Source organism: Carassius carassius, chromosome 14, assembly GCF_963082965.1.
Source record: "Carassius carassius chromosome 14, fCarCar2.1, whole genome shotgun sequence".
NCBI classification, from domain to species: domain Eukaryota; kingdom Metazoa; phylum Chordata; class Actinopteri; order Cypriniformes; family Cyprinidae; genus Carassius; species Carassius carassius.
Window position 1 is genome coordinate 16,731,793 of NC_081768.1, and position 24,904 is coordinate 16,756,696.

At 38.1% G+C, this 24,904-nt stretch overlaps 1 pseudogene; it reads left to right on the top strand.

Annotated features, from left to right (window-relative positions):
- The window catches only part of LOC132157174 (fibroblast growth factor receptor 3-like), a 43,856-nt pseudogene extending 22,466 nt beyond the window's left edge, over nt 1-21,390 (top strand).
- Nucleotides 21,391-24,904: the final 3,514 nt, after the last annotated feature.

Genomic DNA, 24,904 nt, shown 5'->3' on the forward strand with positions numbered 1-24,904 from the left:
TTGTATTCTGTTGCTGTTCTCTCGTTGATCTGATTGCTTCTATTGTTCTCATCTGTAAGTCGCTTTGGATAAAAACGTCTGCTAAATGATTAAATGTAAACAGAATTTAAGGAGAAATACCTGAAACAAATTCAACTCTTGAAGCACAACTGTGAGTGACTCTTTTTTGCACACACACATTTGCACATTTAGTTTTTTTTTAACACAGCATTGCATTGCATTGACTTGTATGCATAGAATATAACCAGTGTCCTCTAAGAGAGACATTTAGAAACAAAACATTGACCTCTCCACCTCTCCTTGGCCATAGTGTGACCGGCCCGCCCTTACAAACACACACACGTATACACACACCAGGGGTCCTCACTGACCCAGGGTCATCCTTTATACCAGACCTGTCCTCTGCATCAGCACAGTTACTGTTAGCATAAAGATCTCTGACAGCATCATAATAGCTTTATTTAACACACACATACACAGGAGCTTGACAGCTCACCCTGAATGTCTTCTGTCTCTATTAAGACCAAGGCTAAAAGTCACGGCTCTTATATTTATGCAAAAGGATGTGTGACCCCCTTGTGTGTGTGGATATGACAGGCCTGATGGCTTGATAACACACTCAAGGATGTGTTAAAATGAGAGTTAAATTAAGGAATTAAACATGACAGATCAGCGTATTCCATCTTAAAGCTCTCTTTTTTTTTTGCAATGCAAGGGGAACAATAATGCTGTGATTATGTTTCTGTTGGCACTGGAGCCAGTTTTAAGTCTCTGGCTGATGGTCAGGGCACGTTAATTGCTGACTAAATGCGGTAAGATTGCCGAATGATTTTTAAGTGCAAGAAAATGAGTCACATGTTGTACTCTCATTGTTTGAAATGATTCTTGGCTTTGTTTAGACATTTGAGTTTCCCACTGTTTTCCCCACACACATTAACACAAACACACACATACAAACAGACACAAATTTCTGTGCCTGACTGGCAGGGTTCTAAGGTCAAAGGTCAACTCTCTATTGAGTCATCAGAAGGGGGTGGTTCCGAGAGGGTGTTGTTGTGGCGATTTAGAGACCTTGATTGGCAGGGGGAGGCGTGGCTTTTGTCATGCTCACATATGGCAGCCGAAGTCACACTGTGAGAATGCTAATCTGTGGCACTGTGGGTTAGTCACACCTCACACACACAGACACACTGATGTTCTGTAAAAACGCTGCATTTGAGTGTGTGTTTGCGAGCAGCTCGCAACATATTCAACAGCTCAATTGACGAGCGAGCTGAAAAAAGACGGTTACGTCCTCTGAAAGATGTCTCAATTTCAGTTGCACTGCTCTGTGGGACCACCAGTGCTAAATTATACATGCTTGGAATGTCAGTGAATCTCTAATCTACCGACAAATGTGCCTTTTGTCTGTAGGCCACAGCAGTATATGTCTTTATTAACTGCTTAGCTGCAATTTGTTATTCATTTATATGTAAAAAATATGTTTAAAGGTCAAGTGTTTAATATTTTCGGCTGTTTAACATAAAGCTAGTCCACTTTGCAGCTTCTTTCCAATAATGCCTTTTAAGCATTTGTGGGTAAAAAAAGGTCCTTTGTCAATAATTTAACAGTATTTGATACAGTTTACACAGAAGTAAGCTAAGAAGTAAAAATTAAGCAGCTTTCTGTTGGTCAGCACTGCCAGTTTGCTTAATCATCTTAAATCCAATCTGAAATGTGCATAGGGATTTTTTTTTACCTGAATGCATAGTTTCCAGTCATGTGGATTCCTATTGAAATGAATGCATTTCTATATGACTGACATAACAACAAATGACCAGCTATTGTTTAGGGTGTGTTTATATGACATAGTTGATACCACAATGATAGACTGGTGTGGAAAGAGTAATACATACAGATGAATTTACATATAAAACCCAGAAACAAATCAGAATACATTATTCTGTTCTGCGTGTCTAGAAAACTGGCACAAGCAAAACTCTCAACCAACATTTTTTTGTGAAACCCGTTTGAAATTTTTCAAATTCTTTTAAATTCAGTTTTCTGCCACTAGTGACCACTACACTTCACCTTTAAGTGGTAATAGTTATCTTAATCAATATGAACTGAGAATTGAGACTTTCATGTTAGGGTATGTATGATTATGGGCCGTCTGTACAGTATTGATGGCTTGTTTTAATGGTGAAACAGGGTGTTTCCAGTGAGACTACTGTACTACTTTCCATTGAGAGAGAGAAAAGAAACAGTTTTGTCATTTTAATGACTCGCCCTGGGGTCAGTTGTTTTTGCTTCCTGTCTCTGTGGGTCAAATTAAACAGCACCACTATTGGAACGAGCTCGCACCGTTTTGACACAACCATAAATCCTGAACATACACGTACAAACGCACACACTCAAGAGAGACCTGAGCTTCTTGGCACCCTCTGAGCCCCTTTACTCCCGATATTCTCTGCAGTTCACAATTCAGCCGAATATCCACTGCACTGATCTTACCTCCTAACCCCAGTCTGACATCAGAGTTAAAGAGGCTTAATATGTTAACAGCGTAATGCCGGGAGGAATTTGAGCATCGCTTTTCAACTGATTATCAGACCTCTGTTTGGGTCTTTCTTGTACTGTTTTTTTTCTCTGAATCAGTGAGGTCCAGCACGACATTGCACACTTTTCAGCTCTTATCTTTTGATGAAGGATGGGATAAATGTACTAACTCTCTCCTCCCATTCCCTCTGGATAAAGTGCTCGGGTGGATTGAGGAACAGCTGGGAATTCTGCACAGCAATTCTTTTCAGCAGACACACTGAGATAAATGTCACACACTCACACACACACACACACACACACACACACACACACAAAATGTCAGTGTCAAGTAAGATAGGGTCCTAAATTAACTCTCGCTCTCTTACAGTCTCACTGCACATGGGTAGTTGACATTAAATATGTTTGGGAAGTTAACAAGGCGAATCTAGGATTTCACTGAAAGGGGAGCTGAGCTTAGTTGATGTATAGCTCAGAGTAATATTTATTTCCTGTAGTCTAAAGTCAGAGGTGGGTAGTAACGAGTTACATTTACTTCGTTACATTTACTTGAGTAATTTTTTGGGGTAACTAATACTTTTCGGAGTATATTTAAAGATGGGTACTTTATACTCTTACTTGAGTAAATTTTTGGGGGAAAATCTGTACTTTTACTTCGTTACTGTGGGCGACGCTCCTCTCGTTACTTTATCTTAATGCAATTAATGTTATAAATGCTTCAGTTTATTCCAAACGCGCCGTCTACTTTTCTCTGGGCAATGAGCGATGCCCATTCGCGAATGATTCATTCTTTTGAGTCAATTCTGTTCAAAGGCTTGATCAAACCAATTGGCAAACGAGTGAATTGGTTCATGAATCAGTTTGAATGAGTCGTTCAGTTCCCTGCCGCACGCGCTGCTGAGCGACTGAAGCGGTTCACTCAGAGTTGTAACGTTTAACATCAGCAGCGTTGAAAACGTGGCTGGAACTGCACTGAATTGAAAGAAAATCTGCAAAGGTTATTATTTGCTAGCGATGGAGATCCTTATTAGATGAACACCACGTGTGCTGTCTACTGTTTAACAGGTAATAACTTGGGCTACATTCGATTACAGTACACGATACCACTGTGACATTAGTGTGTTGTACGTGTGTGGCTTATAACAGAGGGGAGTCAAGTTGAATGCAGCTTCCAAAAGACAAAAAATAGCCGATTAAGATTTTATTAATTTTAATACAATCACACCGGTGCTAGTACGTCATCAGCTGCTAAATTCAGATCTGTGATCGCTTGCTGGCGCTTAGCCAGAGATAGATGCGTTTATACAGCGCTGCGCATTATAACCAATCACACATGATTCTTTTGAGCTTATTAAAGCATTGGCCAATCAGAGGCGTTCAGATGAGTCATCGCTAAAATGCCGGTGCTTCCTTCACTCGCTCACTGACTGAATACCTCTTTCTGGCGAATTCTCTCGTCAGAAACAACAAAGTGCAGATGTGTGTACGAATCTTTAATTAAGATATTGATTTCACAGTGTTAACAGTTTCAGTGATTTTAATGGGAGTTTCTGAAAGTGATTGAAATCTAGACTGTCAGTGAAAATTATCTTTAATAATGTAAATGTTATTTGCTCTCTTTCTGAACAATGAAAGATTAGTAGCAATATTTATATCAAATTAACTTTCAATGTTAAATTTACATTTAATATAAAGTCAGTCGTATTAAAAATATGTTATGGCATGACACCTATATCTGTTACTTAAGTAAACAGACAGGGTTTTATAATAAATTACATAAATTGGAGTAAAGGCTGATGAAATATATACATTTATACACGCACACAAACATTACATACATTTTATCTATATATCTAAATAAAAATAGGCTCAGTATATATGACCCAAAGTAACTAGTAACTAACTACTTCAGTAGATTTTTTATCCGATACTCTTTTACTCTTACTCAAGTAACTATTCAAGACTAGTACTTTTACTTTTACTTGAGTAAATATTTCTAGAAGTACTTTTACTTGAGTACAGTTTTTGGGTACTCTACCCACCTCTGTCTAAAGTTGCTTAACCAACAATTATATATATATATATATATATTTATATATATATATATAGTACAGACCAAAAATTTGGACACACCTTCTCATTCAAAGAGTTCATCTTCTCTCATTCAAAACATCTCTCGGGGAACTCCTTCAAGACTGTTGGAAGACCATTTCAGGTGACTGAAGCTTGAAGCTCATCAAGAGAATGCCAAGAGTGTGCAAAGCAGTAATCAAAGCAAAAGGTGGCTACTTTGAAGAACCTAGAATATGACATATTTTCAGTTGTTTCACACTTTTTTTTTATGTATATAATTCCATATATAATTCCACATGTGTTAATTCATAGTTTTGATGCCTTCAGTGTGAATCTACAATTTTCATAGTCATGAAAATAAAGAAAACTCTTTGAATGAGAAGGTGTGTCCAAACTTTTGGTCTGTACTATATATATATATATATATATATATATATATATATATATATATATATATATATATATATATATATATATATAATAAAACTATTCTGAAAAACTTCTGGCTAGTTTTTTTTTATGTAGTCTCTATTACCTCTTATTGGTTGTATATCTGTACTTAAGTCTCTATGCAGGATTATTTAGAATTAACTACTTAGCATAAAGGTGTTTAAAAGAAAAGATCACTAGTTACAGGGCAAAACAATATAATTTCTCTCACACATTTACATTAATTTGAACCTAAAATCTTAATTTTGTAAAAGTCAATGGACACATTATGTCAACTACTTCCATACAGACATTCACTCACACACACACACATTTCTCATACTGTGCACCGTGTCAGTCAGCAAACACCGAAGCCTCACTGAGTGAGAGCGAGCCAGCAAGGGCAGCCTGTGAGAAGGTGAGGATCTCGAAGACAAGGGGGAGTTGGAGGACTGCAGGGGGCAACTTTCTTAGGCATGTGTGTTTGTCTATGTGCATGTTGCCCGCTCAGTGAGTGTTACCATGCAACTGCTCAAAAACACAGCCTATAATATTTACACAGTTAAAATTTTTTCCACTCAGACCTTCGAAGTACGTAGAGGAGGAATGAGAGAGAGACAGAACGCAAGAGAAACCGAAAGAATCAGAGAGAGAGAGACATACAGTACTTGCAATTAGGTTGTGCTCTATAAATGATTGGATGGTTCTGTGTATGTGTGTGTGTGTGTGTGTGTGTGTGTGTGTGTGTGTGTGTGTGTGTGTGTGTGTGTGTGTGTGTGTGTGTGTGTATGCATACATGTATATGCGTGTGTGTTTGTAGGAGGTGAAGGGTTTGTGTAAACAAAAATACTTTTTTTTTTAAACTTTCTGACCAATTAGCATACTTTCCATGTCTGGTGATGTTAAAGGTATTCCAAAATGAACCTAAAAATAAATAAATAAGTGAGTTATTATTTTCACATCAATGCGTTGTTCTCTGTATGCTTTTTCCATTTTATCTATCTATATGTCTGTCTTTCTGTCTTTTAAACAAACATTATAGCAAACATTCAAAGACATTCTTGACAAACTTTGCTCTTCTAGTTAAAGATTCTAGTATATGGAATAGCATATATTTTATTTCAATTCATTTTAATTCTGTTTGCTTACATTCAAATCAGATTTTCCTTTTTGGAATTCAATTCAGATTCATCAGCACAGTGGATCATAGTCATAACATTATACAGACACAGAATTTAGCACCTGCTTTTCTTCAGCTAACAGAAAAACCTGAGGAAGGATTCAAGTGGACCTCTTGTGTAATACTTCACTAATAAAACTCTGTTTCTGTCTCTGTCTCTATCTTCCTTTCTCTCTAGTTGAGGCATCAGCAGTGGAGTTTGGTCATGGAGAGTGCCGTTCCATCTGACCGGGGAAACTACACATGTGTGGTGCAAAACAAATACGGGACAATCAAACACACTTACCAACTCGACGTGCTGGGTATGAACACGCAACCCACACACATTCACGCTTTAAATCACTTACCTTCATTGCTGACTGCCCTCCGTCTCTCCATCTCTCCTCCAAACAGAGCGCTCTCCTCACCGGCCCATCCTACAGGCGGGACTCCCGGCCAATCAGACGGTGGTGGTGGGCAGTGATGTCAAGTTCCAGTGTAAGGTGTATAGTGATGCTCAGCCACACATCCAGTGGCTCAAGCACATCGAGGTGAATGGAAGCCAGTATGGGCCCAATGGCGTCCCATATGTCCACATTCTTAAGGTACAGAATAAGGAGAATGCATGAATAACCACTTTTAAAAGGATAATTCAAACTTTGTTTTTTAAAAAAACATTTAGTATGCCTTTTTATTAACATCACAGTACTTGTGATTTGTTACGATGACGATTATTTAAACGTTGGATTGTAGTTTAATTTTCTCACAGAATAGAAAGTTACAATTCTTGATTTTTTTTTGCTTTTGCTTGTTAGAATGGTCCATCATAGATGTTGAAGGCATTTTTTTTTAATATGTCCAAGTGCAGCTTAAATTAAACCAACATATTAAGTCTCATGTGAGCTTTGAGTGACTCTTAGAGCACCTCCTCGACTCCTAATCCCACCCATGTTAGCATCTCATTATAGACTCTGCAACTGGAGAATTAGGGGTATCTCGCTCTCTTTTTCCTCTCAGAGGAGTGAGAGAGGAGGCAGACATCTGTTTTAGGCTATGCTAACCGCCGCAGTGGCGTCGCACAGGGAGACAGCCATTAGCTGTGCTGCCCCACTCACTCTTCAGAGAAGAAGGAGGGAGGGAACAAGGGAAGAGGCTCCCGAAAAAGCCATGGAAAAAATGAGTGCGGGAAGCGAGGGAAGGGCCAAGTCAGCAGGCAGCGGAGGGGAGTGCGTCGGGTGGCCAGACCGCCACACTATTTTAGACTCCCACATAATTGAAACAGTATTTTATTGGGAGCCGCGCACCGGCTTTTCCCTTCCCCACAGTCTCATCTGTGAACCCTCTAAAGCCTTCCCCAGCCCTCCCACACCGAGAGTGCTGAGCGACAGATCATGTGTGGCGCAACGCCTGCGATCAAGGGAAAGAACGGAAACTGAGAATAAAGCAAATGAAGTGTCTGAAAGAAACACAGAAGCAGATATGCGTGGGACTGAAGATGATATTTGAGCATATAATTATAACATATAGTGAGTGACATCAGAGCGATGGCCTAGCAGTTAGCGTGTTGAGCTGTGGCACCAGTACAGGTGGAATCAGTTTGAATCCAGCTTCCTGTTCTTATCCCATCATTTGTTTTTAAATAAAGAGAAACCTGCACATATAACGTAAATCTTTATGGGTTGCAGTTTGCATCTGCTGAGAGTGTTGGGTATTTCCATGCACTTTCTGTCTTGGTTTAGTTGCCTGATTACAAAGAATTATGCAAATCTGTTAACGGCACAACATATTGCTGCTTTCATTCGTTGATAATAGAGTGATTTTTAACATTAAATGCACTACGTTTTGTAAAAAAGCTACAATCTATAAGAAGCCAAGATTAGAAGGAAGATGTTTGACCTGTTTTGTGAATTTGCCCCTAAGTGTATCAGCTTCTTTAAAAAGTGGTAGAACAAGCTGCAGGAGCATTTTAAATCATTAAGTGTTTCTTCATGTGTGAACGTGTTTGCCTCTGACTAAGTGTGTACATATGTCTCTGCAGAGTTTTGTCAGTAAAGTAAAAGAGGCCCACGATACGCTGACTCTGTATAATGTGTCAGAAAAAGATGCAGGCCAGTACTGGTGCAGAGCCCACAACTTTGTAGGCATGTCAGAGAATACGTTCTGGCTCATGGTATCCCAGCCAGGTAAAAATCTCTTTCCAAACAGCTGATGTCAATCAAGACTTTGGTGGCGTAGAGTCAAACTTCCCTAAACTCTCTCTGTTTCTCCCTGCTCTTCTCGTCCCTTTTTCACACAATAAATAAGGTGACCTGATCCAAGGACTTGTTATGTAAGGCTTGTGTGTGTCTGCTAATTTAAATGCTCGCTGCTACTTTTTCTTCCCCAATCAATGCAACAAGAGCATGTTTATGTAGAAGTGTGTGTCCCAATATTGGAGAGAGCTGTGTGTAGTGCAGGAGAAAATCAATACGAAAGTGCATGTGGCACAGTCTCGGCTCCTATTAAATAGGTGTCAGTTTCTAGTGAGAAGTTACATTAGGCTTAAAGCTTGTAATATTCTTCCCCGCTCCTTTTCTTTGCACCTCGAACAGATCTGGATGAAAACTAATGTGACCTGCTGCTGCTGATGGGCCACTGAATTTTCCACCAGTGTTTGGGGTTTTACTTTGCTTCTAGGTCATCTCTTCATATGCAGGATTGTGGGATTTCTGGGTTAATGGTGATGGGTTAACTCTCGTTCAGATCTTCCTCCCGGTGTCGGATCTGCTCTTTTCCCAAGGGTTGTGGTTTACGCATCTGTCTTTCTCTCTCTCCATCTCTCCCTGCTTTTCCAGACTGCGGGAATAAATACTACGGATAAAGAGCTGGAGATTCTCTACCTGAACAATGTGTCTTTTGAGGATGCGGGGCAATACACTTGTCTGGCAGGGAACTCGATTGGCTATAACCATCACTCTGCCTGGCTTACAGTGTTACCAGGTATACTAGTCTCACTTTCTGGGGTTTCTCTTCAGGCCTTTTCTTCCCATGTCCCCACACTTCCTATTTTCTCTGTTGTCCTTGAATGTTCATAGTTTTGCAGTTAAAATGTTTTTTGATTGTTTTCAATAATATTCTCTCTGGACCGAAGCCAAGGCAGACAGCAGTCTCGTTTTTATTCCTATCAAATTAAATATGCCACCCTGACTAAAGTCCTCTGAAAAACAACCCGGTAGTTTGTAATTGTTTTCAGATTTAAACATGACATATGCAGAGAAAACAGAGGGATGATGGGTTTTTCTAATAGACTGTTTCCACCCGATAACACACACGCTCGTGACTGAAGTGCTTGTCGTGTTTACTGGAGTATTTACTGATGGCACACAGTCCCAGTATCTGGAAGGCCCGATTCATTAATTCTAACATCCTCTGCGCTCATCCTGTTATCCTGCTCTCCTTTCTGTTGCTGTAATTAAAATCGCTCGTCTCGTGTAGAGCCACTGAACTCTATCTGTGGGGCTCATCACACAAGTGCCAAATAAACCTCCCGGAGAGAGGGGCATTATGGGATGTTTGTACCTGCACGGGGGCGCGATAGCGTGTTAATTAGTTTTTAAGGTGGCTGTAAATTAACTGTAGGCTTTCTGCTTTATAGCTTTGAACAAAACATTAACATGATCTCTAATCTAACCATTAGTGGGGCTTATTTCTAAAGTTACTCTCTTTTTAAATGGAAGTCTCAAGGCTGTAGTTAGTAGCCAATTTAAGTTGTGTTTCATGTTTTATTTAAGTAGTTAAACTGAATTTTGTGGTTATGTGTATTAGAAATAAACAGGGTCCAAAATGAACCTTTTGCCACACAGGTGGATGAACTGAGCTAAAAGAATATTTCTTATTGACCCTCAGCATATTTTGTTCCTCTAATTTTATACACTACATGTGTCTTGCCACATTTAGTTTTAGAGACTTTTAGGCAGATTTTGCAGGAAAAGTTGTTTGAAGACGGTTCGTATGAATTTTTTTTAAATCATTTGTGTTGCTTACATCAGACATTATCACACTTTGATTTATGCTACATGTTATGTTGCAGTTCCCAGTAAAAATTCAGTTATTTTCTCATCAAAGCAAAGCTCATCAAATTTTACTTGCATTTGGCACTTGTTAAGCACTCCAACCCTGGTAATAGAAAAAACACTGATAGGAAAGTGAGCCATTTTAAAACATTTTAATCAATCGTTGTGTCTGAAATTCACATGTTTCTAAGTAAGTACTTCTTTAAATAAGAACTTAATTTACAGCCATTTAGAACGTGTTCTAAATAGTATGGTGGGTTGTATGAATGTAATTGTTTCATTGTTTCATCTATAGTGCAACACATTGGTATATTTGTCTCATAATGTCATCACTGCATGTCTAATCTGTGCTCTTGTGCCCTGTGTCAGCGGTGGAGATGAAAAGAGAGGATGACTATGCAGACATCCTCATCTATGTGACAGGCTGTGTGCTCTTCATCCTCACCATGGTCATCATTATCCTCTGCCGTATGCGGATGAACACGCAGAAGACTCTCCCAACACCGCCTGTTCAAAAACTGTCCAAATTCCCCCTCAAGAGACAGGTAACAGAAAGTAGATACAAGATTTGAACAGCCTTTTTTCTATCTTCTTTCTCTCTTTAACAGAAAGCTATTGTAGTATGTCTTTGGGCTATTGGTGTCTATGAAGACATACTGTGTGGATGTCATAGATGTGAGGTGGCAGAGGGATATGCATGCTCTCCTGGAGACTGCCAGAGTTTATATCATGTTTCTCTCCTGGTGAAACTCGCTCTCTCTCAGTTGTTTTAAACATTTGAAATTGCAGCAGCTGCAGCTGACACACACTGTCTCTCTAATCTGTGTCGCTCTCTCAATCTCTTCTTCTTTTTCCCTCAAGTTATTTCCAGTAATCAAAGCATGACAATGTCACACTGGAATCAACGCAAGCTACATAATCACGCTGAAGTGTTTTTTTTTCTTCTTTCTTTCATTCAGTGTGTGTGTAGGTGTGTATTTTGAGCTAGTTCTGATTTTGGAAAATATTGAGATATCATTGTCAGACAGTTTGATCTTCCTACTGCTGACATACTTTCTCAGTGTCTCATGAAAGTGTACATAGATTTGCATTTCCTAAAGGAAACAGCAGTGCTCACGTGGAACTAAAAGAATAGGGCTCAAGTTAAGGCAAACATGCCGTTGTTATGACATTCAGCTCACACTGAGTGTTGATTCTTGTGCAAAGGCAGTTATGGATGGCTAAAAAGATGCAAATCAGTGCTGGAGAGAAGCCACAGTTTGGGATGAAAATATTACATTATGATGATGCCGCTGATATTAGTTGGAATAAAGAAAAAAATTTGCCAGTTGATGAGCTGGTGGCTCCCGAGCACATTACTGGATACAAGACAACAGCAAAACTCCAGATGATAGCTATGTGTGCACGGCAGCATTGAAATGTTGCTTCATGAAGCCTTCTGTGGTCCATTATGTGGAGATATGACAGCTACAAACCTGTCTCTCTCAGAAGCAGTCCTCTGAGGAACAGACACCATGTTTCTGTCTGCAACACACAACACTTCAGAGTAGATGATATTCTTAAAATAGACATCTTGATCCTTCCTCTCGCTGTCTTGCTCTTATTTTCACGGTCTTATTCTCTTTCAGGGACAATAACATGCTCCTTTTATTCTTTACCCAAGCAGGTGTCCTTGGAATCGAACTCTTCCATGAATTCCAACACCCCGTTGGTCCGGATCGCCCGCCTGTCATCCAGTGATGGGCCCATGCTGCCCAACGTTTCTGAACTTGAACTGCCCTCTGACCCCAAGTGGGAGTTTCCACGTACTAAGTGAGTTACAAGCTGAAGTGAACACCAAATGACTATATTAGATATGAGTTTTGTCCCTTGCTGATTGATGTTTCTGTTGTAGACTAACGCTGGGAAAACCGTTGGGAGAGGGTTGCTTTGGGCAGGTAGTGATGGCTGAAGCCATCGGGATTGACAAAGAGAAACCCAACAAACCTCTCACTGTTGCTGTCAAGATGCTCAAAGGTGAGTGTGTGTCCAGATAGTCTAAATTATATTTGATTTTTAGTAAATGTCAAAAAGCATAAAATAAACATAATTCCCAGTGCACAAAAAAATCTCATAAATACAGTGAGTGATTAACTGTAATTAAATAATAAATACTAATATACTAATAATATGCAGTATCCTACCGTTCAAAATACTGGGGTCAGTAACATTTTTTCTATTTTTCTATTTATGTGGAATAGAAAAAAGATTTCTATTCCACATAAATGCTGTTCTTTTGAACTTTCTATTCATCAAATAGTCTGGATAAAAAATCTATCAAAATATTATGCAGCAGAACAGTTTTCAACATGGATAATAATATGAAATGTTACTGGAGTACCAAATCAGCATCTTAGAATCATTTCTGAAGGATCATGTGGCACTAAAGTCTGGAAAAAAACAAGCTTTGGCATCACAGGAATCAGTCGCATTTGAAAATATATTACAACAGAAAACAGTTCTTATAAATTGTGATAATATTTTACTGTTTTCTTAGATGACGGGACAGATAAGGACCTCTCGGACCTTGTCTCTGAAATGGAGATGATGAAGATGATTGGAAAACACAAGAACATCATCAACTTGCTTGGAGCATGCACACAAGATGGTCAGTATGCAGTATCCAGGCTTTTTTCCAGTATGTTTAGCTTTTGTCGGTTTAGATTTTTCTGACTGAATTGTTTCTGACTGTGTTCACGCAGGTCCTCTGTACGTGCTGGTGGAATATGCCTCTAAAGGAAATCTTAGGGAATACTTGCGAGCGAGAAGGCCTCCTGGGATGGACTACTCATTTGACACTTGTAAAATCCCAAATGAAACTCTGACATTTAAAGATCTGGTGTCCTGTGCCTATCAGGTCGCCAGGGGTATGGAGTACCTGGCCTCAAAGAAGGTAACACATCTACTTATCTCAGTTTGTAAACTTCTTAAAATAGAAATAATTTAATATGCTTGAATTGTTTATAAAGTTTATAAATGCTGTCTACGGATGCCAGTTATTATTTTCCAGATGTGTACATCATAGTGTGTATTTATCAGACTTGAGCATAAAAGATTGCCCTCTTTCTGTTTGTGTTGCCAGTGTATCCATAGGGATCTTGCGGCCAGGAATGTTCTGGTAACCGAGGACAACGTGATGAAGATTGCAGACTTCGGCCTGGCTAGAGATGTGCACAACATTGACTACTACAAGAAGACCACCAACGTAAGTCGACACTATTATCAATCTCAGTGCTTGAAGGATAGCGCTTTTGGGTGGCACTGGATTGAAACACAGAGGATGTGGTTAGGTACTGTATTTCTAATGTCAAGCCTGCAGGTGTTGAATTTTGTGTATGCTAAGTTTAGGAACTTTTGAAGGTGCTTTCATGAGCAACTTGTCTTGAATTAAGTAATAAGAACATGTCTGTATTGGTGTGTACTGGGCAGTTTTGAACACATCACAGTTTACCTGGCCTGCAGTACATTGTGAAATACAGTAGCTACATGAATCCAGCTAGCTAAAACTAGAAGTGCTGCTACAGTAACTTCACTACATTTTCCGTAACGTGACATTAGCTTAGCTGTGTGGGGGCTGGGTTGGGGGTTTACACTTGTTTTCCATTCGTTGTGAAGTACTTGTTAAAAAAATGGTTCACAGAGTCATCGGTCTTAACACCTTTTGATTAGTTAGAGCTAATTCTGAACTCATTCCTGTGTCTTTTTTGTTACAGAATATAAATTTGGGATTGAAAGTAATGACTTGGCTTTTTTTTTTTGAAAATTATAGCCAGTACTGGCAAACTGTAGTACATTACTGATTACAAATTAGCTAAATCAAAATCTAAAAAAAGCTAAGTCAAAGCTAAATCTTATTAAACACAGTAGGACTTTTTAGCTTCCCCAACAATGGTGCAATAAATATAATGTGTTTAATGGAACTGTTAGGTGTTGTGATGGCAGGTTTTAGATGTGGGGTGTGGCTGGTGAAATTTTTGGATATTGGATGGGACAGTTGGAGATTAGAGAGCATTGTTGATGTGAACTGCTGAAGTGTATTTACATTAGACAGGACAGTAGGAGATTAAGCTGCAGGCCTGTTGATGTTCGTTGGGCGTCTGTATGTCTTGCTGGGTCAGCACCACTGTTGTTCTCACTGATCTGTGTCCTTTCAGGGTCGTCTGCCCGTCAAATGGATGGCACCAGAAGCACTGTTCGACCGCGTCTACACGCACCAGAGCGATGTGTGAGTTTACATTGCCATGCATACCTCGTCTTTTTTCCTCCATCACTTCATGCCATCTGTTCATAAAGTTCATCAAGCGATAAAGGAATGTAAGTGAACACTATAACCCTGCAACGATAGCATCAAAGCCATCCAAGAGAGTGTGCCAGTGTTTCCTGCACTGGAATTCACAGCCGATGTTCAGAGATGTGAAGAAAAAAAAACATATTTGACCTAAGTTTAAAAGGCTGAGAACCACTAAATAAAACAAAGACAACACATCTTTCTGTGCTTTTACATGCTGCATTCAACAATAAACATACAACATAGTGTAGTCTAATTCACAAAAAATCATGTACTGAATCAGCATAAATATGTTAATACATGAATATAAATGTGTGTGTGTCTATTCATATACATACCTACGAATATATATATATATATAAATAAATAAAGGTGCTTCAAAAGGTTCTTCAAGTGATGCCTTAGAAAAACATTTTTGGTTCCACAAAAAACCATTCGGTCAAAGAACCTCCATTCAGAACCACCTCTTTATAATCTGAAGAACATTCTTTCACAACAAAGAACCTTTTGTGAGACAGAAAGGTTCTTCAGATGTTAAAGGTTCTTTATGGAACCATTTAGACAAATAAACATATAATAAATATATAAATAAACATAATATATACATATACATATACATATCAATATTGTAAAATATTATTACAATTTAAAGTAATGTTTTCAAATTAAATATATTATAAAATGTAATTTATTCCTGTGATGCAAAGCTGAATTTTCAGTATAATTACTTCAGTCTTCAGTGTCACATGATCCTTCAGAAGTCATCATAATATGTTCATTTAGTGATAAAAGCCCTATTTGCATAGGATTAGGATAACCTGGTGCCCTCCAGTCATTTGTAATAATTTTTTGTAATAAGGTTGTCTGTGATCTTAATCCCTTGCGAATCGGCCATGTCTGTAATTTGTAAAGTCAAAATTCCCCTGCAAAAGACCTACCACAGTTCACCGAACACCAAGGTCCTCTGATAATATTAGTCCCGTTACCCGTGCGAATCGACATCTCTGTTATTTGGCGGGTCTTATTTCATTTTTCGAGGTTTTTTTTTTCCTGTGTGCCTTTTTATCCATCTTTTGTGATGAATGGAGCTACTTGTGAAGGAGTGTTTGATAGTATTTTGGGTGCTGTTATATATCTCTACAGCATACAGTTTGCAGAAAGAGAACGCTGAAAAGGTTTTGAGGTTAATCTGTTACACATAAATAAAGCAAAATAAAATTCAAAATAGGGCTAAATAAACATTTATTACTATTATCAATGTTATTATTTGTATCTTATCTTCTATTATTATCTATTATTATCAATGAAAACAGTTGTGCTGCTTAATATTTTTGTCAGTGCAGAAGAACAGCATTTATTTATAATAGAAACCTTTTGTAACATTATAGATGTCTTTGCTGTCACTTTTGATGAGTTGAATGCATCCCTAAATAGATTAATAAATGTGTTCAATTAAAAAATAATAATAATAATTCTCACTGACCCCAAGCTTTTGAACGGTAGTCAGTGTGTCTGTGTTTGCACAGCAGGTTTTGATTAGTACAGTATACTACACACTGTCTCTCCATAGAGCGAACACCCATTCATCAGACTCCGGACCTGCACTTTCCAATATGTCTAAATACTCTTTAATCACAGTTGGCCTGAGACAGCAGTAATAGAATAATATAATTTGCCTCTGCCTATAGGCTGTACTTATGCTATGATATATGAGCAGTGAGCCCTTCATTCAGTCGATCTGCTCTGTATGTGTGTGAGCACCACGCTGATGGGCGTAAATGAGATTTGACTCCAACATAAAGCTAATGAATGGATAGTGATATAATGATGAGCCAATTATTCAGCCCCCATAAGGCTTCTAACTGACTGTATGTGTGTGTGTGTGTGTGTGTGTGTGTGTGTGTGTGTGTGTGTGTGTGTGTGTGTTTGGCCTGGTAGCATTAGCTGGCTCATAGCTCCTGTTGTCTCTTAGCGTGGCTAATTTGATTAGCACTGCTCAGTGGTGGCGTGGGAGGAATGGGGCCAAAACAAAAGAGCCCTGAGTTAACAGAGCAGCTTGTGATAACATTCACCCACATACACATATGTGCGCACACACACTCACTCTAGTTTAATAGACTCACGTCTCATATCACCAACATACATTATAAGCCTCAGTGAGAACCAACAAAACTCCTCTCTCACATCTGCCAAGTATCTACACCCTAGAGAGAGACAGGCAGACAGGCAGAGTAGTGAGAGTATTGTGACTCTACTATTTCAAACACAACCGGCATATACAGGCCTATCGCGTGTTTAGACACTTCATTTATCCTTGAATTGGACTTATGTTTTGTGCTGTACTGTCAATGTGTGATTGTTGCCACTTATTTGCTCTGAACTTTGACCTCTCTTGCATCTCAGGTGGTCTTACGGAGTATTGCTGTGGGAGATTTTCACACTGGGCGGCTCACCGTACCCAGGTATCCCAGTGGAGGAGCTCTTTAAACTGCTGAAGGAGGGTCATCGCATGGACAAACCTGCAAATTGCACTCACGAACTGTACGTTTTTGATCTTCTTTGCGTTTCATGAAAACTCTTAAGACCTTCTTATTCTTCACTTAAAATAAAGCTGTGAAATAGGGCTGAAAGATTTAAATCAATACGGTTTAGTGCAATTATTAAATCAAAAAAGCTACAGTTTAAGTAAATATAAAAAAGAGAATAAATAAAAAACGCATAAATAAAACTCCAAGGTTTAAAGTTTCAAAATGAAGAAATTGAGCCAAAATCATTTAGTATTGTGTGTTGTGTATATAGTATATAGTATTGTGTGTGTGTGTGTGTGTGTGTGTGTGTGTGTGTGTGTGTGTGTGTGTGTGTGTGTGTGTATGTGTTTACAATACTATAGAGAGAGAGAGAGAGAGAGAGAGAGCGAGAGAGAGCTCAAATACTCTAAGAATAAAATAATATTACATAAATAGTTATTACAATCATAAAAAAAATATTTTTTGTTTATTTATAAAAGTAACATAAAATAAAACACACACACACACACAACATTTTTTGGACAAATTATGCAGTTTATTTAGCAGGACATTAGTTATTCAACTGTATTGTTTATCATTTACTCTGATTATTCTTGCATTATTAAGATATCAACAATAGTCATTTAGAGGAATTAAACATAAAATATTAAAAGATAAATGCTCAACTACATTTACTTGATGCTGGCATCACTTAGAGTATTTTTTTATGTGAATGTGCTCTCGGAAAAGTCAGTTTACGAGTTATTAAAAGTAATTTTTACTTTTAAAAGCAGGCAAGACTGCTTTTTATAAGTTTGAATCTCATAATTACAGTAATTCCAACATGACGTGGATGCATCTATTGCCCATCAATATATATATATATATATATATATATATATATATATATTTTAATTCTAGCACATATTAAATGCATGTATTGTTTTGTGGTGTGATTTGTGCAGGTACATGATTATGCGTGAGTGTTGGCACGCTGTCCCTTCACAAAGACCCACGTTCAGACAGCTAGTGGAGGATCACGACAGGGTTCTTTCCATGACCTCCACTGATGTAAGAGATCTTGTGCAGCAAACCAAACACCTTAACTCTTATTAGCCTGAACTCGCCAATACTGATGTGTGTGTGTTTCATCCATCAGGAGTATCTGGACCTGTCAGTGCCATTCGAACAGTATTCCCCTACCTGTCCAGACTCCAACAGCACCTGTTCCTCCAGCGATGACTCTGTGTTTGCACACGACCCTTTACCTGACGAGCCCTGCCTCGCTAAACATCACCTCCACAGCAATGGGGTCATACGAACATAAGGACCCAGGACAGAAATGGTGCTTTGTTGGGACCTTCCAGTTCGCTGCTCTGGGCTCCTGGTACAGTGTGGATCTCATGAAACACTCAGTGAGAAGCTTCAGACTTCCAACTGTTGACAGGTCTGAAGGACGGATTATGCCCCTATCCTTCAGCTCCTTTTCTTCCAAATCATTATTCAGCTTTTTGTCTATGAAAAGAAAATTCCTATTTTTATATTCGGCCAGTTTAGTTTTTTCCTTTGCGCAACGCAGTCAGAAGGGTCAAACCATTCCGTGCCTACCAAAAAAAAAAAAAACTGACAAATTGCTGGACAGGAAACAAAAAACGGATCAACACTGTGTTACCGCACGGTTCTGAAGCGACAGACAGAGTCGTCCTGTCACACATGGACAGGAAATATTTTTACAGCAATATCTGACTGGAGTGAGAATCAAACCGATGGCCAGTCTCTCCACTCCACTCCTCACAAAGAACGTTTTTCATCCTTTTTTTAAAAGAGAGAAAGGTCTCCTAGATGTGAGATTTAATTAGAAGATATATAACTGTGTGCTCTGTACGTATCTTAAAGTTTTTATTGTAAATATATAGATATAAATATGTATCATATTGCAGTCGGTAGCAGTGTACTTAAAAAAAACTAAAGAAGAAAGAAAGAATGACATTTTAAAAGCAAGTGAGCATACACTGTTGAGATCATGTAAACATTTAATCTTAAAAAAGCTAAACAAAAGTTTTATTTGAATGAACATGTATATTTGTAAAGCTATTTATAGACGTAAGGTTTTTAAGGGGGTCTAAAATTATAGTCGGGTTTTGGTACTGTAAACAAAGGGTTTTTCTTTTCAATTTTGTAAGTTATTTACCACAGAAGTGCAAGATTTCAACCGATGGGTTGTATTATATTTTTGCTTGTTTTCTTCCATTTCTTAGTTTACAGTGACAAGAATGTATGAGAAGCTAATTGGCGATATCAGCAGAGCAAAATTATGAAATTACTGTATGAATTCTAAACATGAAACAAGTAGTTGCTTTGCCAGTATTCAGTATTGAATTTAATGATAAAAGGACCACAAGTGCTTCTGGTCTTCATGAGGAAACTATGTTTTTTTTTTAACTCCAGTCAGACTCACAATTAAAGCACTTTTCATCATGTTTGTATATTTAAAAAAAAGAAATCTCCATATTTGGGCTTCCATGCATGAGATCTATTTAATACAGTATTTAAAAAAAAAAAACAGTGTTGGTTTTCTCTGATTATGAGCGCTGTGGTCTTTTCATCCAGCTCTATGATGAAGGAGTGCTATGTAGGTAAAACTTACCATAGCATATAGATACATGGTGAAACCATATTATGAGTTTGTCGCTCTTATTTGCTCTTTTGCTAATTAATATGTATAATAACATTTTGAGGTAATCTTCTGGGTCGGTATGTTTGCAAAGTGCCAAAATCTTTCTCTCTGCTCTGAGTTTTATGTTAATGAGTACAGAACCGTTATTGCTATTCAACTCTAGCGTGCATGGTTGTCAGATGAGTGTCTCTGGCCCTGCGAATCTAAGCGAAGCATTATGGGATAGCTTGGTCGTGTCTCAGGGTGTCCTCAGACAATTGCATTCAAGCAGAAAGCCGGCAATAATATATAATGGGGGAAAAGGAGGATGATTCGCTTGCTGCTAAACTATGAAAACTGTAGATTTGATAGGAGGTGACTGTACAGGTGCCGAGTGAAGCAGTTGCTCCCTCCTTCTGCAAACCATTGAATTTTTGTACTTGTCAAGTGCCTGGGAGGGAGTTGAGCAGATTAATATTGTGACGTATGGTTTGAATATACGGCCACATCAAGAACAGATATAAGCAGGGTGTTTCTTTGAATGAGAAATGAGTAAATATGTGTAAGGCACTTCGTTACCTTAATTCTCAGATTGGGTTCTTAAAGATATGGATGATGTTGTTCTGTAATTTCTTCTTCCAGCTGAGGGACATCATGTTCTGTTGGATGCAGTGTTTGAGTGTTTGTCCATAACGTGTGGAGTTATTCGTTTACTGTTTGGTGGTGTGGGATGGCAGGGCAAGCGATCGCTCTCAGCTTGGTTTTTTTTTTTTTTGCACAACCTATAACCTCTGGCTCACCTCCGCATCCAAAGCTCTACTACTGACCGCTCTTTTGCATTGTTTCAAACACATCGAACAATGCTGCTGGTCTTTCTCCCTCCTTGTCACAAACCCAGATTATTTATTTCCCTGTATTTATGTTTTGTTTGGTTTTTCTTCATCCGCTTGCTTCCATGACCTTCTCTTATTCAAAAGGACAGCATTCCTTCATGCTTGTGTGTTTTGGGATGGAGGCAGAGCCAAGATGCGTTAAGGGTTTGAAGAAAATTTACTTAAATGTTTACAATGAACATCCAGACAGTTTCAAAGGACAAAGTGTCTCCCAGCACTTTTTGAAGTGGCTGGATGTTGAGCAATACTGGTCTGATGTCGACACTCTTTCATTTTACGCATTTGTTCTTTTCCTCTTAAGCTCTATTTGATAGTGCCATTCAGCTCTTATTAGAATTAAGATATTAAATAAAGTTATAGATTTAAATTGGCAAATGAATAGATTTAATATAGGTGTGTTTTTGTTTTAATTTGTTTAAAATTGTTTTAATAGGGATGAAAGCTTCTTTACAGTGTTTTCTTACAGAAGAATTGCATTCCATTCCAGGTAGATTTCTTTCTCTACGCAGTGAGGTAACACTTTTGCAGAATTAAAGGCATTCAGCATCTGCAACCCTCTCTGTTTAACAAAAGAATGGAATAGTTGACTAACAGTGTTTTGTGTTATTTTTCCATATCTCTGTATCTGTGGAACATTCCGTTCTGTTTCAGTTGTGCCCTTTCTGAGCTGTTAAACCCCTTTACACCCTATTAGTCTGTGCCTGATGGAATTATGCTGTCAATCAAAACCTTTTCAATAAACACCACAAAACCAGTGCTCGCTTGTCACATTCTTTTTAAATCAATACTGGCCACGCTCAGTATTTCAGGTTTATTTAGCCAATAATGATCAAGTGTGGGAGAGAATTTCATAAGGATTGAAATGCAGTGAAATAAAGTACATTTTGAAACTCCAGAATTCTCAGTGTTGAATACTGCCGAATACTGATGCACTGAAATTAGGTAGGCAAAATATTTGAATGACCAAAAAAAAAGAAAAAGTGAGCCAAAATGGGTTTTGAAATTGCTGAAATCATTATCTGAAACGCTGGCATTTAAAAAGTACTTTTAAAAAACTTCAGAATTTAGAAACAGATAATTAGTTTAATACACGAACAAAATAAGTTTATTAAACAAATGCCCTTTTCTAACCATCTCAATAAATCTAAGCTCCTATGTCATACCTGTATGTATGCTAAAGACAATTTTATTACACTCAGTAAAAAAAAAAAAAAAAGTTTACGTAATGTTATAACATTTTGTGTTTATCTCACTGGTTTCCTTACTCGTCTGAGACATTTTAATTCCTTGCTTTATATACAGGGAGAGAGATAAAATACTGTAGTCCTCCAATGCCAGTTTAGTACAGTCAGTGGTCAAGCCTAAAAGCATAAGCATAAAATGACACTAATTAACCCATTTGATGATATAATAGCAAATTGGTGCCATTAGCAACTTAAGCCTTATTAACAGCATTACAAGTATTACCAAACTAACAATGCAATGACGTATGCTGTCATTAGAGCCCAAGCTGCTAATGGCACCAATTAGCTATTCTAACTGACATTTGTATGAAAAAAGAAACCGCACAAAATCATACAAAAGTCATCAAACTAGCACTGTGAATTTGTTAGGGTGCATGACTCAGCAACTGGCAATTCATGCATGGGACCAATTACTTGAAATAATCATAAAATACATTGCAGGTATAACACACTCACGCAGAGCATGATGTAGAATACTCTGAAACCATATTCACTGAGAAACTGCTAGAAAATGTCACAAATAATTACAAAGAAACGGCAAGTAACACCCAAAATGTAAATATAAATGTGTGTGCAATATATATTTAATACAATAATGTAATAGAAAAATTAGTCATCATAATAGAAATAATGTTGTGCAGAATAACACAAAAAACTTTTCATAAGTTTTGGACTAGGACACTTGTGACTGTGAGTGTTTGTTTGCTGGAGTCCTGCCGGGCTCTCTAGAGCTGAAAGACTCAAATATGTCCTGAAGGGGAACATCCTGCTTCCCCAGAGCTCTGAAGAGACTCATTCAGTGCCTTTAGATATGTGTGTGCGCACTCATGTGCATGGATTTCACTTTGCAGCCCAAGAGCTCCTTTCACAAATGTGTTTGAGAGAGCCAGGTCTAAATCGGTGTGTTTGATTCAGAGCTGTGTTTGCTCAGGGGTAGGCTTTGCATCCCTAAATTCTTTACACCTCTTTTTTTATTATTATTCTTGCAGGGTTCTCTGACTCCAAAAAAACTCGATTTCTCTCGTTCTTCTTCCCCTGCATGTCATCCTTCACTGATGTCACTCTATAAGCAGGTTGTCCCACTGTGCAGTAGCTTGAATGCAATTGCTCAGGGTTCACTGGAAATCAAGCACCTCAGTCAGACTCTTCAAAATCAGATGCTCTGTGGGATTTGTCAGATCTGTAATCTTGCCATAGTCATCTGTATGTTACAAAGCGCTTTATAAACTTTTGGTTATATTTCTGCATAATAAGTTCAATGAGGACATCTGTTTATGTACAGATGCGTAATGTGTTTGGTCCCGCAGTGGCACGAGTGATGTCATCCTAAAGCGCCCTGAAGGAATGAGCTGTACGCTGCTGCAGGAAACCATATGAAAATTTCTCTGTCAATGGCATGCTCTCCATCACTGAAAATCATTGCTCTGTGAAATCAGAAATACAGTACTGCACAATAAATACAGAAATGCAAAGCTTATATTGAGACCTAAAAAAGTTGGAATTATTGGTAAATATGAGCAATGGTTGTGATATATATATTTTTTTTTTATCTGCATCGTTTTTCTTTCAAAATATTTTTAAAAATTTAACCCAAAATTGAAGTAAAACAATTGAAAGTGGTGGGAAAATTACATTGTGAAATAAATGTTATTCTCCATTGCACACTGGCCATAATTATTAGCACCCCTAGAAATTCTTATGCATAAAATATCCATGAAATATATTCCCATTCATAGTTACATAGATGACCAGAGTGACTACAAACAAGAGTTGTTCAGCCATGACTTCTGTTTTACAGAAGTATAAATATGAGTTAATACAACGGCCAGGTTCCCTGAATCATCCATCAGAAGGAGTAAAACTAGTTCTGATGTGCGGCAAAAGATTGTTAAGCTTCAAAAAACAGCCTGTAAGAAAATAGATTAAGCATTGAAAATTCCCATTTCAACAATCAGATCAAAAATTAAAGCACTCCAATCAAATACAGAGAACTTGTGTCCATATCATCTTAATGCATGGTGAGAAGGATAGTTTAAGTGGTCAAGGACTCTCCAAAAAACACAGCTGGAAAACTGCAGAAATTCGTTGAGTCTTGGGTTCAGAAAGACTAAAAAAAAATTAAACAGCACCTACATCACCACATGATGTTTGGGAGGGTTTTAAGAAAAAGTCCTCTGCTCTCATCCAAAAACAAATTCCAGAATTTTCAGCTGCCAGACATGACTGGAACTTCAAACAGGACCAGGATCTATGGTCAGATGAAACTAAAAAATATATTTTAGGAACATGTGAGATGAGTTTAAAGGGGTTCAGAGGGATAAAAAAGTACCCCATGACCACAGTTATACTGCCGGATCTTTAATGCTTTGTGCCTATTTGTCTGCACATAACATCATGGATTCTATCAAATACCAACAGACTGTCAACTAACCAACTGACTGCCTTTGTTAGAAATATTACAAATTGGCCGTGGTTGGATCTTCCATCAGGAAAATGATGCAAAACAAACATCAAAATTAACACAAAAATTATGCATGTGTGTGATGCTGATGGCACAGGAGCTGGAGTTCATTAGATGAAGATGAGTTTTTGTGTACAGAAGATTTGGAAAAATCTCTACAATGATTCCATTTGACAACAGCTCGCATAAAACCCAAAATGGTGGGCGCCAATGGGGTTTTGGAATATTACTAATGCAAAATCTCTGTGTTTGTTCAAGTTGATGATAGGCCACAAGATAGCTGTGGCACCTGGTCCTCCCCACTGCAGCTTTCACAGTGACTCCATCCCTCCCCGCTTTACATGTGGTATACACAGTAAACACACAAAAAGTAGCTGATGACTCACATGCATTTCAGAGTATATGAGTACACCTCAGGGTCCTGTAATCAGCGCACCATAATATATATACTGTATCGTTTTCAGAATTAAAGGGGTCATATCATAAGAATACACTAACTTTCAAAAGACCATCTTTTGCTGCAATAACCCAGATGTCAGGCTGCAGACATCACAAAGTCTTTGCA